Below are 19688 nucleotides of genomic sequence, written 5' to 3'. Positions count from 1 at the left end.
ACCCATCTCATGTCACTGACAATGGGCGTCTTGTCCAATAAGACTGTCTCACAGAAATCTTGTTGTTCCTTGGTGTGAAAGCGATAGTCAACATCAGTCCTTCTCCTTGCAGCATATGGATCAGTTTGTCTCCACAATCTGAGACAAGCATCCTTTATCAACTTCATATTCTCAGCCACTAGATGATTGTCATCATGATCTGAAATCTTCAGTTTTAGCTTTTTGAGAACTTGCTGCTCCTCATCCTCTTGAACTTCAGGCACTGGGCCTTGTTCTTCTCCGCAGCTGAAATGTTTCTGGTGGATCTCTTGGGTGTAGTTGACTTGGAGGCATAAGCTTGAGTTAAAGGCTTGGGGGCTATCTTGGGCTTAGATGGAGCAGCCCTAGACTTGATAGCATCCCTCATCAGCTTATGAGATTTTGGCACTGGCTCTTCCTCCTCATCATCATGTTCATCAGACTCTCTCATCATGGAAGGTTTTCCTATCACTCTGGACATAGTCTTCTTGACTCTTTCCTTCCTTTTCTTTCCTCCAGCAGCCTCTTCCTCTCCAGGTTTCATGGTTTCTAGAGTGGAGGGTCTGGCTTTAGACACGGGCTTCCTCTGGGCAAGAGCCTTCTTGTGCATACCAGGCTTGATGGCAGCATCAACAGCTTGCTCCTTCTTGAGCACCTTTTTCTTTGAGGTGACCTCCTCATCAACAACAAAGTCCTCATCTTCAGAATCTGGGGTTCTCTTCTTCCTTGTCCTTGTTGTAGCCTAATGCAAATTGCTTGGGGTGCTTCTGCTACCCTCATCACAGCTACTGTTGGAGGGACTAGTGCCCTCACTGAGATTTGCCTGCTCCTCTGACCTATTCTGACTATCACTATTGTCTGACATCTCTGACACTGACCCTGTGAATAGATAGGTATAAGTAGAGTAGATAAGCATCACAAAGCACATCTATTTTGGCAAAAAGTTGACACCAAAACTTAATTTTACTTTTCTACAGAAAGCATTTCAGAGTAACCGATATGACAAACACGGTGACATCGAAGCAGCTTTAGAGTCTAAACATACAATTTCGGTCAGACCGAAACGCAGTTCGGTGACTCAGAGATGCTAGGGTTTCACAGAGAAAGTGAACTCGGTCACACTGATTCATACACTTCGGTCAGACCGAGTAGTACATGTGCAATGACCTGGGCCAAATCGGTGAGACCGAATTCTTCAGATCGGTCGGTCCGAGATGACTTCGGCGGAAACCTAACCCTAAGTGTTTACATCAAATCTATTCTAGAGGAAGTTTTAGGTGGATTGATTGATCTCAGTCGTGGCAAGGAACATGGCATTAATCTTTGTGCAAGAATCAAAGTTAAGAGCACGAAGAGCACGAAGAGATCAAGTCCGTACCCTAACTCGACAACGAACTTGCTACGGTGACAACGGCGGTGGAGATTCCCATTGATGGCGGTGGAGACCAGTGGCAGGAGGGCGCTGGAGACGACAGAGATGATCGGGAGACCAGGAGGGGCAACAGAGCTGGTTAGGCACGGTTGAGAGTTTGAAAGAATTTCCAAAATCAACCCGCAGTATATATGATGGAGTCCTGGATTAGGGGGTCTCCGGACAGCCGGACTATATCCTTTGGCCGGACTATTGGACTATGAAGATACGAGATTGTAGACTTCGTCCCGTGTCCGGATGGGACTCTACTTGGTGTGGAAGGCAAGCTAGGCAATAGGGATATGTATATCTCCTCCTTTGTAACCGACCTTGTGTAACCCTAGCCCCCTCCGGTGTCTATATAAATCGGAGGGTTTTAGTCCGTAGGACAACAGACAATCATACCATAGGCTAGCTTCTAGGGTTTAGCCTCTTTGATCTCGTGGTAGATCAACTCTTGTAATACTCATATCATCAAGAACAATCAAGCAGGACGTAGGGTATTACCTCCATCAAGAGGGCCCGAACCTGGGTAAATATCGCGTCCCCTGCCTCCTGTTACCATCCGCCTTAGACGCACAGTTCGGGACCCCCTACCCGAGATCTGCCGGTTTTGACACCGACATTGGTGCTTTCATTGAGAGTTCCACTATGTCGTCACCATAAGGCTTGATGGCTCCTTCGATCATCGCTAGCGATGCGGTCCAGGGTGAGGCTTTCCTCCCCGGACAGATCTTCGTATTCGGCGGCTTCGCACTGCGGGCCAATTCGCTTGGCCATCTGGAGCAGATCGAAAGCTACGCCCCTGGCCATCAGGTCAGATTTGGAAACTTGAACTACATGGCCGGCATCCGCGGAGACTTGATCTTCGACAGATTCGAGCCCATGCCAGATGCGCCGCACAGTCGCGACGGGCAAGACGTAACTCTACCGTCGGACAGTGTTCGGGAGATCGCATCCGCAGATACTCCGGCCGTTAATCCGGAGAAAATCGCGCCATCCGAGAGCGGAGGGATAGACCCCACCATGGAGGCCGCACTCTCAGTGGCGTTAGAGCTAGATACTGACTTCACCCCTTTTGAGAGTCGCGTCGCCGAACCACTGGATTTATCCCCGGCCACGGACTCCGAGCCGCCTACATCCGTGTCGGTCGAATCCGACGGGGCACCGATCAAGGAGTTCACCTCTGCGGATATCTTTCAACACTCACTTTTCGGAGATGTGCTAAATTCATTAAGGTCTCTCTCCATGTCAGGAGAACCTTGGCCAAACTATGTCCGGCTAGAATGGGATGCCGACGATGAAAAAATCGCTGCCCACCCACCACCCACTTAGTAGCCACTATCAACGACTTAACCGACATGCTCGACTTCGACCCCGAAGACATCGACGGCATGGACGACGATGCATGAGACGAATAGTAACCACCGCCCATAGAGCGCTGGACCGCCACTTCATCACATGACGTATACATGGTGGATACACCTAGAGAGAAAAATGGCAAAGAGACAGCGGAGGATGCCCCCTCCAAGCAACCCCGACGCCGATGTCAGTGGCACCGCTCTAAGTCCCGCCATAGCAAAAACGGCGATAACAGCGCAAGAGGAAATAATAGTCCGGTCGACTATAGAAGAAACGATGACTGCACCACCCCGGTGGCAGAGCACGATCAAGATGCAAACTGCAAACATAGTACGGATCCGACGCCCGACCACGACGATGCCAAGGATAAGCCTCATCAAACCCCGTCTGGGGAAGAAAACAGTTCGGACGAAGATGCACACATCATCCCGAAAACGCACTTGGAGCAAGAAAACCTCCGCAGAAGGCTTACTGCCACAGCGAGGAGCCCGAAGAAACAGAAGCAAAGGCTCAAGGTCGCACAAGATACGCTCAACAGGAAGTGGAACAAAGTAACAAAGTATGGTGGAAGTTACCATAAAAATAGCTATCCAAAGCGCAAGCTATTACCGGAATTCGATGATGAGGCTATAGAGCCCATACAGTCGAAAAGTGATACGGCCAACCGGCCGGACCCACCACCTTGTGAACGCGATAGAGCGGCTAACAAAGTCGCGCATAAGTCAACACACGATCTACGTGAGAACCCGCATCAAAAATCCGGCGCGACCAGATCTATCTATGGATCTAGGAAGCGCGCTACGGTACAAAACCAACACTGAATACTACAGCCATCCGAACACCATGGCGCATCCCATTACAGGGGTGCTGCACACCCCTTATGTTTCATTGATGAGGTGCTGGATCACGAATTCCCAGTGGGACTAAAACCAGTGAACATAGAGGCGTACGACGAAATCATAGACCCTGGAGTCTGGATAGAGGACTTCATCCTCCATATTCATATGGCTCGTGGAGACAATCTCCATTCCATTAAATACTTGCCCCTCAAGCTTAAAGGGCCAGCTCGGCATTGACTGAAAAGCCACCCCAAAAACTCAATTGGAAGTTGGGAGGAGCTCGAGGACGCTTTTTGGGCCAATTTTCAAGGGACCTGTGCCCGACCTCCGGATGCAGACGATTTAAGTCATATAATCAAACAGTCTGGAGAGTCCGCCCGAAAGCTTTGGAACAGGTTCCTCACCAAGAAGAACCAAATCGTCGATTGTCCAGACGCCGAAGCCTTAGCAGCTTTTAAACACAGCATCCGAGACGAATGGCTTGCCAGACACCTCGGTCAAGAAAAACCGAGAACCATGGCAGCCCTAATAAGCCTCATGACCCACTTTTGTGCGGGCAAGGACATCTGGTTGGCCCGTAGCAGCACCAGCGACCCAAGCACATCCAAAGTCAGGGATGGCAATGGTAAACCATGACGCAACAAAAACAAGCGTCGAATTAAACAAGGTAGCCCAGATAACACGGCGGTAAACGCCGGATTCATGGGCTCCTGACCAAGTCAGCGGAAAAAGCCTTTCAAAGGCAGCAGAGAAGGACAATCTGGCCTAAACAAAATTCTTGACAAACTCTGTCAGATTCATGGCACCCCAGACAAACCTGCAAATCATACCCACCGAGAATGTTGGGTCTTCTAGCAGGCCGGTAAGCTAAACGCCGAACACAAAGGGGAAGACACACCAAGCGAAGACGAGGATGAGCCTCGCCAGCAAAGCAACGGAGGACAAAAAAAGTTCCCACCAGAGGTTAAAACAGTAAATGCGATCCATGTGACAAAGAGGAGAAGCAAGCATGCACTCCGAGGCACACACGCCATAGAGCTCGTCACCCCTAGGTTCAACCCCTGGTTGGCCTGCCCGATCACTTTTGATCGTAGGGATCACGAGACAAATATCCGGCACGAAGGACTGACGGCCTTGGTGTTAGACCCAATAATAAATGGGTACCATTTCACCCGAGTCCTCATGGATGGCGGCAGTGATCTAAATCTGATATATTAGGACACAGTCCGCAAAATGGGGATAGACTCGACACAAATAAGCCACAGTAATAGTACCTTCAAGGGAGTAATACCAGGCCAAGAGGCCCGCTGTACGGGCTCTCTACTACTAGAGGTGGTGTCGGTGTCAAAACCGGTGGATCTCGGGTAGGGGGTCCCGAACTGTGCGTCTAGGCCGGATGGTAACAGGAGGCAAGGGACATGAAGTTTTACCCAGGTTCAGGCCCTCTCGATGGAGGTAAAACCCTACGTCCTGCTTGATTAATATTGATGATATGGGTAGTACAAGAGTAGATCTACCACGAGATCAAAGAGGCTAAACCCTAGAAGCTAGCCTATGGTATGATTGTTGATGTGTATGTTGTCCTACGGACTAAAACCCTCTGGTTTATATAGACACTGGAGAGGGTTAGGGTTACATAGAGTCGGTTACAATGGTAGGAGATCCAAACATCCGTATCGCCAAGCTTGCCTTCCACGCCAAGGAAAGTCCCTTCCGGACACGGGACAGAATCTTCAATCTTGTATCTTCATAGTCCAGGAGTCTGGCTGAAGGTATAGTTCGGCTATCCGAACACCCCCTAATCCAGGACTCTCTCAGTAGCCCCTGAACTAGGCTTCAATGACGACGAGTCCGGCGCGCAGATTGTCTTCGACATTGCAAGGTGGGTTCCTCCTCCAAGTACTTCATAGAAGATTTTGAACACAAAGATAGTGTCCGGCTCTGCAAAATAAGTTTCCACATATTGCCATAGAGAGAATAATATTTACACAAATCTAATCTGCTGACGTACTCCGTAGTGTGACATCACACCACGGCCAAGATTTTATTCGAACCGTTTTACTGTCCCATCTTAGCGCGTTATGTGAGGCGGTTTCCTTGGCACGTCTTGTTAAAGCAGAGATCGTGTCCCCTTATTCGGGATTCTCATCAATACGGGCATGGGTAACCCAACCGCGCCATTGATTACGGCGCTTGGAGATAAGCGAGTTTTACCAGGCTGGTGGGGACATGTAGTTGCGTCCACCCATATAAGGGGATAAGGATCCACCTTTTCACCCACGCCTTCTTCCTCCTTTGCCTATCCATTCTTGCGCACTTGAGCTCCAGCGCCCAAGTCTGCACTACCACCTCAACCTTCTGCAGTCATGTCCGGAGCGGGAGGCAAGTGGATGGTCTCCTACGTCACGGAGGGACACATCAAAAAGCTAAGGAAGGCCGGATATCTGGCTAGGGACATCGCGCAATGGCTTCCCGAAAAGGGGCAGCTCATCTCCACTCCTAGGCCCCATGAGAGGGTGGTATTCCTCCCCCATTTCCTCCGTGGACTGGGCTTCCCTCTGCATCCATTTGTGCGGGGGCTCATGTTCTACTACGGCCTGGATTTCCACGATCTGGCCCCGAACTTCGTTCTCAACATCTCGGCATTCATCGTCGTGTGTGAGGCGTTCCTCCGCATCCGCCCCCATTTCGGCCTATGGCTTAAGACTTTCAACATCAAGCCAAAGGTGGTGCACGGCAGCCAGGCAGAGTGCGGCGGTGCCATGGTTGGCAAGATGGCCAACATCCTGTGGCTCGAGGGCTCCTTTGTGGAGACCCTGAAGGGGTGGCAATCATGGTGGTTTTACGTCACCGATCCGCGCGACGCCGAATGGGTCGCGCCCCCCGAGTTCCGGTCTGGACCCCCAACGCGGCTCATGTCCTGGAAAGAGACGGGCCTGTCATGGGGTAAAAAAGGAGAGCTGACCAGACTCTAAACATGCATCCAAACCCTTGTGGACAAGAAGCTCAAGCTTGTCAACGTAGTCCAGGTTATGCTTATCCGCCTGATCCTCCCGTGTCAACGACGGGCCTTCAATCTGTGGGAGTTCGGCCCAGTGCAGCATCAAACTCTAAACAGGCTCTTCGACACGATGTATGAGGATGCTTTTCAAGGGCGCCGAGGCTCCCGCATCCGCTACCGAGGATCACGGATTCAGCGTGCAGTGTCATGCGCTCGCAGTAAGCTGTTTTTTCCTTTTACAGGGTATCCTAGTTTGACTCTATGCGGGATCTAAGCTCCCTTTCCTCTGACATGATTGGCAGGTGACGTCCGGACAGATCAACTGTCCGGCCTCTTTGCCCGAAGGCCCAGCGGACGCTCTCTTGGCGAGGCTGCTGGTTCCGGCGCCCTATGTGGTGCCGGAGAAGAAGGCCATGAAAAAGGCCGCGGGGACTCGAAAGAGTGCCCGGCGCCTGGAGGTGTCAGATTCACCATCCGACGAATCCAAGACGCACTCCTCCCAAGAAGACGAGGAGGAGTAAGAAGAGACCCCTCCCCCTCCAGCGGGGGAAGGGAAGAAAAGGAAGGCCGTCCCAACTGGGGAGGCCGAAGGGTCCAAGAAGGGGAAAACCCTTTCTCCGAATTACTCCACTGACGCCGACGACGACGGAGAGAAGTGGGCGCCCAGGGCCAAGCCCCTGGCGAAATCGTAAGTATCTGGATACCAAAGTAATGCATAGTATTTGTTTATTGCACATCTTTCCCTTATGTCGAATGTGTTTATGCAGCCCACCCAAAGACCAGCTCGACGCGTCATCGAGCGACTCACTGGACTCGTCGGACGTGAACTCACTTCCGACGGCTTCCTCCCCCCGCCCTACGGACGACACCGAAGTGTTGTCCCAAAATGTTCCAATTCGGGAGGAGGTGGTCCTGGAGGCGCCGCGAGGCGACCTCCCGGACTCTAGGAGTAAGGGGGATGAAATCCCCCAGGGCTCCAAGTCCGGCTCTAGGCCGGACACCGCTCCGGAACCTTCAAAGGTTCCGGAGTCCGGCGGGGGACCTCCTTCCAAGAGGAGCAAGTCCATCGTGTCGGCGGCCTCCGTCCAACCGGATCCAGGAGGTATGAGGCCGAGGTTGGCAAGGTGCCAAGAGGTGTCGGATCCATCATCCGACGGTTCCGAGGCGCATTCCTCCCGTGAAGACCAGGAGGAAGAAGAAGAGACCTCTCCCCCTCCAGTGGGAGGAGAGAAGAAAAGGAAGGCCGCCCTCTCTGGGGAGGCCGGGGGGTCCAACAAGGGGAAAACCCTTCCTCCAGACTACTCCACCGACACCGACGACGGTGGAGAGGAGTGGCTGCCCAGAGCCAAGCCCCTGGAAAAATCATAAGTATCCGAATACCAGAGTAATTAATAGCATTCGTTTATTGCACAGCTTTCCCTTATGTCGAATATGTTTATGCAACCCACCCAAAGACCGGCTTGACACGTCGTCGAGCAGCTAACTGGACTCGTCAGATGTGAACTCGCTTCCAGCGGGAGAGGTATGAGGCTGAGGTTGGCAAGGTGCGGCAAGAGCTCTAGGTTCTCATGAAGAAACATGAGAGTTTGGAGCTTGACTCGAAGACGCGAGCGTCCGAGCTCACGGCGGCTATTGAAAATGCCAAGTCTGCCAAGACCGAATCCCAGAAGACCCTCCAGGAGTTGGATGAGGTGAAGAAGATAACGGCGGGTAAGGCATTCTTTATGCAAAGTAAACATGTAAACGTGAGTTACTTGATACTTACCCGAATCCGGAGCTCTCCAGGGGCATTTACAGATCTTCCCCGGAGTGTATCCGATGCCACCGCATTCTATCGAGCTGAGGAGGGCAGCTCGACGGAGAGGGTGTTCTGGTCTCAGTATGCTAAGGCCGGACACCCCGTGCCCCTGAGCGACCAGCTGAAGTAACTGGTCGAGCTCCACAAGGTGGCCGAACAGGCCATGAAGGGCCTCCTAGTTCGGCTGTGGCCTGGAGAGGCTCTGCCTGGGAGCTATTTCGGGCTGGTGCGGCGGCTGGTGTAGGCCTGTCCAAGGCTCGAAGTCATCAAGCGCTCCGTCTGTATTGAAGGTGCCCGTAGGGCCTTTGCCCGTGCTAAGGTGCACTGGGGCAGGCTGGATGCAGAGAAGCTTGTGAAGGACGGGCCACCAGCGGGGAAAGAGCATCGCAAGCCCGAAAATTACTATAAGGATGTTCTGAAGGGTGCCCGCCTTGTGGCGGGTGAATGTACTAGGGATGTAATTTTTGAGTAAAACTCGCTCGCGTTTGTCCTGTGTGCTGAAAACTTGTTCTTATGCGCTGAGCAATGCTGCTTGAATTTAAAATATTACCTTCTGTGCGGTTGTTTATCAATACTGAGAGATGGCGAGTCGCCGGCTTCTGCCCCCTTGCCGCTAGTGCTGGGGTGTTCGGGGATAAACCTGGGCGCTCTTTTTCCCATATTTGGGTCCTTCGAGGGAGGCGCTCAGCCCAACGAACGAGGCAATCGGACTATAATGCATGAACACTCTCACTTAGCCATAGAATTATATAATTTTAAATTTCGGCGAAGCCCCTAGTATTCGGAAGACCGAGTTCGGGGCGCTATCCACGCCTTGGTCAGACAGAGCCGACTCCTCGCCCTAAGCGGCATAAGTCTTTAGGGACTCGAAAAAACCTCTCGAACAGCGACCAGCTCTCGCTTCATCATGACAGTCAGTTTTAGCTTTCTCCACTGAGGTGCTCGGCCCAGCTCAACTGGGGCACAATCGCAGTGGTTCTCCTAGTGCTACCTTAGCCGATATAGCGGAACGTAAGGCACCAATACATAGGAGTCGGGCGAACCCAACTATTGACCAAGACATGATTCGGAGCCGACACATATAGTGCTATAAGTTCGGGGTGCCGCACTTGTGAAAGTGTTTGGACTTCTCACACCATATTGAGGGGTGATAAAAGCCCCTGGCGTATTTTGGCCGTACCAAGTTGTACGGGTGCAACATGTCGTTAAGGAACATTTATTTATAAAAATATAATGCAAAAAATAGACAAAAGCTATGCATTGTTTATTAAAAATAGCTGCGATCAAAGCAGAACGATACAAGTAATGCGATAAACGAAAAGTTGGACTATTTAACATGTCTGCTCCAGGGGCAAGCTGCGGAATAGTATGCGAAACAGGTATACTGCTCGTGATAGAGACCACCTGGGATTTCCGTAATGTGGCATGGCTTGTCTGCTTCCCTAGTCCTTCCATCGTTTGTGCAGAAATTGAACTGCCGAACAGGCCTTCCGAAGAGTGGAGTCCTGGAAGTAAGAGAAAAGTAAAAAATCGGCAGCCCCTGGTGCGGTTAAGCCGTGTTTTGGGCGTGTCGTGATGGTGCCCCTCCCCCTATGCCCATGGTATTTCCAGAGCGTAGTTATGGACGCGAAGTACTGGCGTCGCCTTTTTGTGAGGGTTGGGGTTGGGGCCGCATTGCTATGCCTGCTCGGAATGTGCCAGGCGGTCTTGTTGTAGGTTACTCCGGGCGCGCTTGACGGTGTCCGGACGTTTAATGCCCGGACTGGAGAACTGCCTGGAGAGGCTGCTTTATACTTCCGCTGCAAGGGCCGCCGTGTGCTCCTCCATTTGGAGGGAGCATTCGGTGTTTCCATTGACCGTAATTACTCCACGAGGGCCTGGCATCTTGAGCTTAAGGTATGCATAGTGCGGTACCGCATTGAATTTGGCGAATGCGATTCGTTTGAGCAGTGCATGATAGCCACTGCAGAATGGGACTATGTCGAAGATCAATTCCTCGGTTCGGAAATTATCCGGGGATCCGAAGACCACTTCAAGTGTGACTGAGCCTGTACAGTTGGCCTCTACACATGGTATTATGCCTTTAAAGGTCGTTTTGGTGGGCTTAATCCTCGAGGGATCGATTCCCATTTTTCGCACTATATCCTGGTAAAGCAGGTTCAGGCTGCTGCCGCCGTCCATGAGGACTCCAGTGTGATGAAATCCGTCAATAATTGGGTCTAGGACCAATGCGGCAAGTCCGCCATGACGGATGCTAGTGGGATGGTTCCGATCAAAGGTGATCGGGCAGGAGGACCATGGGTTGAACTTTGGGGCGACTGGCTCTACCGCGTATACGTCCCTTAACGCGCGCTTCCGCTCCCTTTTGGGGATGTGGGTGGCGTATATCATGTTCACCGTCCGCACTTGTGGGGGAAAACCCTTCTGTCCATTGTTGTTCGGCGGCCGGGGCTCCTCGTTGTCATCGCTATGCAGCCCCTTGTCTTCATTGTCGGCGCTTAGCTTGCCTGCCTGCTTGAACACCCAACAATCCCTATTGGTGTGATTGGCCGGCTTTTCGGGGGTGCCATGTATTTGACACAAGCGGTCGAGTATTCGGTCCAAGCTGGACGGGCCCCTAGGATTCCTTTTGAATGGCTTCTTCCGCCGACCGGATTTAGAGCCTCTGAATCTGGCATTAACTGCCGTATCCTTAGCATTGTCGCCGTTAATGCGGCGCTTCTGCTTCTTGCGACGCGACCTGCCACTAATGTCACTGGTGTCCGAACTACCAAGGTTCTTGGTCATATTGTTGCTACGAGCGAGCCAGCTGTCTTCTCCCGCGCAAAAGAGGGTCATGAGTGTCGTGAGTGCTGCCATAGGTTTCGGCTTTTCCTGTCCGAGGTGCCGGGCCAGCCACACGTCACGGATATTGTGCTTGAAGGCTGCTAGGGCCTCAGCATCCGGAAAGTCGACTATTTGATTTTTCTTTGTTAGGAACCGTGTCCAGAATTGTCTGGCCGATTCCTCTGGCTGCTGGATTACGTGACTTAGGTCATCGGCGTCTGGGGGTCGCACATAAGTGCCCTGGAAATTGTCGAGGAATGCGGCTTCCAGGTCCTCCAACAACTGATTGATCCTGTTGGCAAGCTGTTGAGCCAATGCCGAGCTGGTCCTTTAAGCTTGAGTGGGAGGTATTTGATGGCGTGAAAATCGTCGCCGCAGGCCATGTGGATATGAAGGAGATAATCCTCGATCCATACCGCAGGGTCTGTTGTGCCATCATATGATTCGATGTTTACGGGTTCGAAACCCTCGGGGATTTGATGATCCATTATTTCGTCTGTAAAGCACAGTGGGTGTGCGGTGCCTCTATACTGGGCGATATCATGACGTAGCTCCAATGAGCTTTGTCTACTGTGTTCGGCCCTGCCGAATTTGTGGCCGGCGTGACGGTTACCGTCTCGAGTCGTGGGGTGCCCACGCGATCCGTAGATCGATCGTGTTTGCCTTGCCTTGTCCTCCAACATGTCTCGTAAGTCGAGCGCATATTCCTGTGCCTTGGTATGGGGTGCGGCTTGAGTGGAGGGCCGGGAGGCCTCTCTATCGCGGCCACGAGGTGGCCGTTCGGCCGCATCAAGTGCTTCCTCCTCTAATCGGGGTAGCAACTTGCACTTTGGGTAACTCTTGGAGGGGCGTTCGAGTTTATGCTCTTCGGCCGCAAGGACTTCAGTCCATCTGTCAACTAGCAAATCTTGATCAGCTCTGAGCTGTTGCTGTTTTTTCTTGAGGCTTCTTGCCGTGGCCATAAGCCTGCATTGGAAACGCTTTTGGTCAACGGGATCCTCTGGCACGACGAATTCGTCGTCGTCGAGGCTTGCCTCGTCTTCGGAGGGAGGCATATAATTATCGTCCTCGACCTCTCTGTCTGCCGCTCTCTCATGAGGGCTGGTTTCTCCATCCTCCTGTGCTAAACCTTGCTGGAGGGGGTTTTCTTTGGCACTCTCCGGAGTATTATTATCTCCCGTGCTGGAATCACCGTTTTTGTGTTGGCAGGATTTTGAGCGGCGCCGCTGACGCCGGCGCTTGGGCTGTTTCTTGGAGGGGTCATCCTCCGCTGTTCAATCGCCCTCTCCCTCTTTTAGGGTGTCCACCATGTATATGTCATATGACGAGGTGGCTTTCCAGGGCCTAGTAGGCGCTGGTTCTTCATCATCTCCTTCATCGGCGTCCATACCGTCGATCTCTTCGGAGTCAAAGTCGAGCATGTCGGTTAAGTCGTCGACAGTGGCCACAAAGTGGCTGGTGGGTGGGTTTTGAATTTCTTCGTCGTCCGTACCCCAACCTTGCTGACCGTAGTTCGGCTAGGGCTCTCCTGATAAAGAGAGAGACTTCAGTGACTTCAGGATATCGCCAAAAGGCGAGTGCTGAAAGATGTCTGCGGCAGTGAACTCCATGATCGGCGCCCAATCGGATTCGACAAGCAGGGGCGCGGAGGGTTTGGAGTCCGGAGAGGAGTCCGGCTCCTTGGAGTCCCGAGCCTCGCAGAGTACGGGGCTGGTGTTCGGCTCAATCGCCGTTTGGATCTCAGCCCCCGAGGAGGCGTCCAACAACCCATCCTCGATCGGCGCAGTTGACTCTGAACTAAGGGTCGGAGCCGGTGCGGGTGCGGCCTCCAGGGCACCGTTCGGTGGCAGAGTTAGATCATGCTCGTCATGACAGTGCGGCACGCTCGGCAGTGGATCGAATCCCTCGAAGATCAAGTCCCCGCGGATGTCAGCCGTGTAGTTTAAACTTCCGAATCTGACCTGACGGCCAGGGGCGTAGCTTTCGATCTGCTCTAGATGGCCAAGTGAATTGGCCCACAGTGCGAAGCCGCCAAAGACGAAGATCTGTCCGGGGAGGAAGGTCTCACCCTGGACTGCATCGCCATTGATGATCGTAGGAGCCATCGGGCCTGACGGCGACGGCACAGAGGAACTCTCAATGAAAGCACCAATGTCGGTGTCAAAACCGGCGGATCTCGGGTAGGGGGTCCCAAACTGTGCATCTAGGTCGGATGGTAACAGGAGGCAAGGGACACGAAGTTTTACCCAGGTTCGAGCCCTCTCGATGGAGGTAAAACCCTACGTCCTGCTTGATTAATATTGATGATATGGGTAGTACAAGAGTAGATCTACCACGAGATCAGAGAGGCTAAACCCTAGAAGCTAGCCTATGGTATGATTGTTGATGTGTATGTTGTCCTACGGACTAAAACCCTCCGGTTTATATAGACACCGGAGAGGGTTAGGGTTACATAGAGTCGGTTACAATGGTAGGAGATCTGAACATCCGTATCGCCAAGCTTGCCTTCCACGCCAAGGAAAGTCCCTTCCGGACACGGGATGGAATCTTCAATCTTGTATCTTCATAGTCCAAGAGTCTGGCTGAAGGTATAGTTCGGCTATCCGAACACCCCCTAATCTAGGACTCCCTCAGGTGGTATTTGGTTCTCCCGATAACTTCCGAAGCGAAAGGTTAACTTTTCATATTGCCCCATTCCGAAGTGGCTATCAAGCACTCCTCGGAAGAACTGCTTTCGCTCATTTTAACGCAATACTGCTTTATTCTTTTCTCAAGCTTAAGATGCCCGGTCCACCTGGCATCATCTCAGTTAGCGGAAATACCGAACGTTTCCCATGTACAGAAGTGTATGCGGCGGCTCTAGCAGCCACAAACTAGATGACCTCACCAACTAGAAAAATGGCAGGTCGTCAAGACCACGGACACGATCGAACGAATCCAGCGTTCCACCATATATACATGAGATTGGTTTGGTGATCAAACCGTCATAAATGATACCAGGGGCTTCCCGCGTGTAATCAGGGCCAACCCGGCTCAACTTGGCTTCTCTTGAATTTTGATAGTTCATTGATAATAACCAACTCTTCTTTTTTGGCACGACAACTTTCACCTAAGCTCTTTCCTTTTGCAGATGACAATCGTGCTACACCCGTCCAGGATACGGCACAACAGAGACACAGGCGCAGACGTGCAGCAGGGACCCGCCCAAGGTTTCTTTCTAGATTAAGACCTTGCGTAAACCTTTTTTTACTGTCTCTTGTTGCTCACATCATCTGGATACTCCACACAACCGAGAAGGATTCTGGCGTTATTGGCATGTGGCCATGCCAGGATTTTGCACGTACCTGGACACGTGGGGTTTCTTATTAAGGGCATTGTTTAGCCCGGTATATCTTATAACGACCGAACACCTTAGGGAGTGTTCGGCGTCGCGAGTTTGGCCCTATATGCATCAGCTCCGAATCATGTCTTTGGTCAAATGTTGGGTTTGCCCGGCTCCCACATTTTGGCACCTTACGTTCCGTTATATCGGCTAAGGTAGCACTGGGAGAACTACTGCGATTGTGCCCTGGTTCATTCAGATGAGCACCTCAGTAGAGAAAGCCGAAAACTGACTGTCATGATATAGCGAGAGACTGGTCAACCACTCGATGACTCATTAGAATCTTCGGGATTCCTCCGCATTAACGAAGGGCCGTTTCCCAGTCATGTACGTACGCGCCCTGTATTCGGACGAGCGCAGAAGTACCAGGGGCTATATAGTAGCCCCACTGTCAAACAACTATGGCTAAGTGAAAGTGTTAAAGTAATATAGTCCGATTGCCTCGTTCGCTACGCTATCACCTCCTTAACGGACCAAGACATTGGATCAAGTGTGGATATGCAGCTTTTGCAAACACTCCCGCATTATATGCGTGGGGGCGGAAGCCGACGACTGCAAACTTTCAGGTTATACACATATATACATAAACGGCCGCACAGGAGGCACCATAGTACTTTCGGGCAAAAGTATAAATACAGCCTTGATAATTCAATAAAACATTGTTTTTACAATGGGAATACATGTCACTTGAACATAACATTCTTCGAGCATTGAGCCTCTATCGAACGAGCGCCTTCAAGAACTTCTTCAAAGTAGTGCTCGACAGCCACTCGGCCTACGGCCGAACCCTGTGTCGCAGTAGTGGTGGCCTCCATCTCCACCCAGTATGTCTTGACATGGGCAAAGGCCATCTCTGCACCCTCTATGCATGCCGATCTCTTTACAACATCGATGCGCGGCACAACACCAAGGAATTGTTGCACTAAGCTAAAGTAGCTATTCGGCCTTGGCCCTCCCGGCCATAGGTGATCCACAACGGACCTCATGGCAAGTCCGGACAACCTATGGAGCTCGGCTCACTCGGCCAATCGCTCATTCAATAGCAGCGGACGGACTGGAGCATGAAACTGTGACCAGAACAGCTTTTCCACTTCGGGACCTTTCTGATCCTTGAAGTACTCGGCCGCATCAGCAGCACCTGCAGCCAAATCCATGTACGCGTCCACAGAAATCCACAAGAAGGGCTTCCCAGACATGATATCTGCAGCTTGATTCAGCTCCTCCTTTGTCGCTCTGCTTTTGGAGCGGGCTTCCTTGGCAGCCACCAGGGCCTTCTCCAGGTCCGTCGCCTTCACCCGGTTTTCTTCTTCAAGAAGCTGATAACGGTCAGCGGTATCTTTTAACTCTACAACCATCTTGGCTATTTTTTCCTTGCTCTCTCAATGCACGTCCTATTCGGCCCTTAACTCTTTGGCCGCCTTTAGAGCGGCCACATTGCTACTCCTTGCTTGCTCCTTAGCTTGGGCAAGCTCCGTCCGAAGGGTCTCCACGGTGGCAGCTCCATCTGCAGTCACAACACATTAAAGATACTGGCATCATGCTACTCTTATTATGTGACGATCACCAGAAAAATCACTCTCCCTGTGCCTCGTCAAGCCGCTTGTTGACAAGCACGATGTCGGCATCTGTCGCATCATGTTGCCGCTTTAGCTTGGCAAACCCATCAGTCCGGCTAGCCACCGGAGCTTCAGTCACCTGCACATAAGGGCGGTCTGGTTGTTACCTGGGACTATGATCCTATGTTTGCCTCCGTTTTCGACGACAACCAGAGTCTCAGGGGCTACTATCTGCATAGGGCATACCTAGCGTATGCGGTACTGTTAAAAGCATACATTATTTCACGTACCTCGAAGCCTTTCAGCAGACTCATAAAGACTTCATGCAAACCACTTTCAGTGGATAAAATCCTCTCAATTACCGTACCCATTAGCGTACGATGCGCTTCCGAGACGGACACTTTCCATAGAAGATCCTTTAGCGTGTCCGACCGCACACTATATGGACCCTTGCTGTTGCTCTCCTTAGGAGCCGGATACTGGGGATTCCGGGTAGCCAAAGGTTATCCTCTGGCCCTAGTGGATCCGGAGATACCCTTCGCGGCGACACTTCAAGGTCGCCCGCTTCTTGAGGCGAGGTGTCCGGGGGAGGCGTTTCGCTCTCCATCATCTCCGGAAGAAGATCCCCCGAAGATGAACTCTGTCGAGAAGGGCTACGATCCGGACTACAATTTATAAGCATCGGTTATTGTCTTCGGAAGTAAGGTAGGATGTTTTCATTATTAAGTACTTTTCGATTACTTACAGCTCGGTAGAGGGCCGATCCTCGCGCGGACATTGTGCGGCAAGAGTACCCTCCGAGGCAGGACCCTCTGATGAAGATTTCTTTTCCCATTTGGAAACCTTAGTTTCCGGATCTTCAGAGGTAGTCCCGTTCCTTCCCCGGGGGGAGAAAATGTCAGATTCCTCCCTTTGATTGTCCTCCCTCGCGGATGTGCTCATTCCCTCGGTTGGAATAAGTAGCGTGTGAGGCCCGCTTTTGCCCTCTTTATTCCCCCATCATCTTCCTTCAAGGACACTGGATAAGGCGCTGGCTCGAGCATCTTGTCCAGTACCGGATTGTCCAAGCCCTCGGGAAGGGGGGCCGAACACCTGATTATCATCGCCTTTGTTATCTAGTCCTGGTCAAAAGGTGTCTCTTTAGAATGATGTCATGATGAATAAAAGTACATCAGGTTCGGCATGGGATTACTTACTTGGGCAGCGGGGCGGTTGCAGCTCAGACCCATGTCCTCGGTGGTGTCCGGACACTCTATTTGGGCTCCGAACAACGATTTGTACATCTCTTCATGTGTCATGCCGAGGAAATGCTGAATAGCACGCGGTCCTTCTGGGTTGAACTCCCACACACGAAGGGGCCGGCGTTTGCAAGGCTAGATTCGACGAACTAGCATAACTTGCATTACCATAACCATACTGAAATCTCTCTCAAAGAGATCTCGGAGGCGGCTCTGCAGTATTGGCACGTCCTTTGTTGGACCCCAGTAGGGACGACCTACACTCGGGCGGGCAGCCTATGCGAAATTTCGGCGGTCAGATATCTGGCCTCTCTCAACTTCTTGATGTCCTCCTCTGTAACGGAGGAAGGCATCCACCGACCTTGAAGGTTGGATCCAGACATAGTTGAAGGTCCGAAGCACCTGACCTGAGCTTTGGGTGTTAGAACTCGAGGCGGGGGAAGGATTCGATTGAGCACGGGAGGGAAAAAAGAAAAAGATTTGTCCCCTTTATAAGGAGGGTGAATATCAGGCGTCTTCCTCATGGCCGTTTTAGACTTACCTAAGATCTAGGAGTCATACAAACATGCACGGTTGGGTTACCCACGTTTGTATTAATGAGATCCCGTGATAAGGGGGACACGATCTCTGCTTTGACAAGACGTGTCAAGGAAACCGCCTCGCGTTATGTGCGAAGCTGGTTAAGAAAAACGGTTCGAATAATGACTGGGTCGTGACGTGATGTCATGCTATCAAAACATGTCAGCAGATTAGATTTGTGGAAATATTATTCTCTCTACGGTGGTATGTGGAACCTATTTTGCAGGGTCAGACACTATCCTTGTATTTTAAACTCTTCCATGGTGTATTCGGAGGAGGAACCCGCCTTGCAATGCCGAACACAATACTGCATGTCGGACTCATCGTCATTGAAGCCTGGTTCAGGGGCTACTGAGGGAGTCCTGGATTAGGGGGTCTCCGGACAGCCGTACTATATCCTTTGGCCGGACTGTTGTACTATGAAGATACGAGATTGAAGACTTCGTCCCGTGTCCGTATGGGACTCTACTTGGCATGGAAGGCAAGCTAGGCAATATGGATATGTATATCTCCTCCTTTGTAACCGACCTTGTGTAACCCTAGCCCCCTCCGATGTCTATATAAACCAGAGGGTTTTAGTCCGTAGGACAACAGACAATCATACCATAGGCTAGCTTCTAGGGTTTAGCCTCTTTGATCTCGTGGTAGATCAACTCTTGTAATACTCATATCATCAAGAACAATCAAGCAGGACGTAGGGTATTACCTCGATCAAGAGGGCCCGAACCTGGGTAAACATCACGTCCCCTGCCTCCTGTTACCATCCGCCTTAGACGCACAGTTCGGGACCCCCTACCCGAGATCCGTCGGTTTTGACACCGACAATATATATACCTAGTCATTGTCGGTGTGACCGAGTGGAACGACTCGGTGGCACCGAGATGCATAATCGCAAGAGGTTACTGCAACTCGGTGAGACCGAACTGTTCTAATTGGTTCCACCGAGGTGAAAACCTAGATCAAGTAATGATTTCGGTGAGACTGAAGTGAATGAATCGATCAGACCGAAAGCCATTAAGAGGTTTTGGAAGTTTAAGCCCTTGACGGATCAGTGGACCCGAGTGCTCCTCACCCGAAGTGTCCGAATTCGACTTGACCAAACTTTGTGATGTATCATGAATAGAGTTTGAGACGAGAAAAGCATAGATAGCTAGAGGGAGTTCTTAGACATTCTTGTCCATCCATTTGGCAAGAAGAGAGAGCAAACAATCAAAGCAACAAATGGTTGTCCTTGAATGGGAAAAAATATGCAACCAACATGCTCACACAATAAGATAGCAAATGAAATATGTGGCAAAACATGCACAAACACTCTAGCATCTATCAAGCAATTGGTGATGACAAGGTCATCTATATATGAGTATATTGACTGAGGAGTCAAATGAGAACATTTGATCACATGTCATACTCATCGTTTAAGCACAAGTGGGGTTACCACTTTTACATAAAGCATTGTTGTGTTCACACCATTAGAGTTGCTTTAGCTCAATTCTTAGAGCAAAGCTCCCCCTAGATGTGATATCCCCCTAAGAGGGATGAACTAACCTTGGGTTTTGTCGATGATGACTTCATGTAGGTGTTGACGATGTACATGCTCAATGTTGATGTAGATCATTTGGAGCAATCCATTGGAGTGAGTTGCACTTTCAATACCTACATGGGTTAGTCCCACAAGAAA

The 19688-nt window shown here is 51.2% G+C and overlaps 1 pseudogene; it reads right to left on the bottom strand.

Annotated features, from left to right (window-relative positions):
• Positions 1-214: 214 nt before the first annotated feature.
• Positions 215-19688, bottom strand: part of LOC119353117 — a 47252-nt pseudogene continuing 27778 nt past the window's right edge.

This window comes from Triticum dicoccoides, chromosome 1A (genome assembly GCF_002162155.2).
Source record: "Triticum dicoccoides isolate Atlit2015 ecotype Zavitan chromosome 1A, WEW_v2.0, whole genome shotgun sequence".
In the NCBI taxonomy this organism is placed as follows: Eukaryota; Viridiplantae; Streptophyta; class Magnoliopsida; order Poales; family Poaceae; genus Triticum; species Triticum dicoccoides.
The sequence above is the reverse complement of the archived record's forward strand: the minus strand, read 5'-3'. Positions and strand labels throughout refer to the sequence as shown.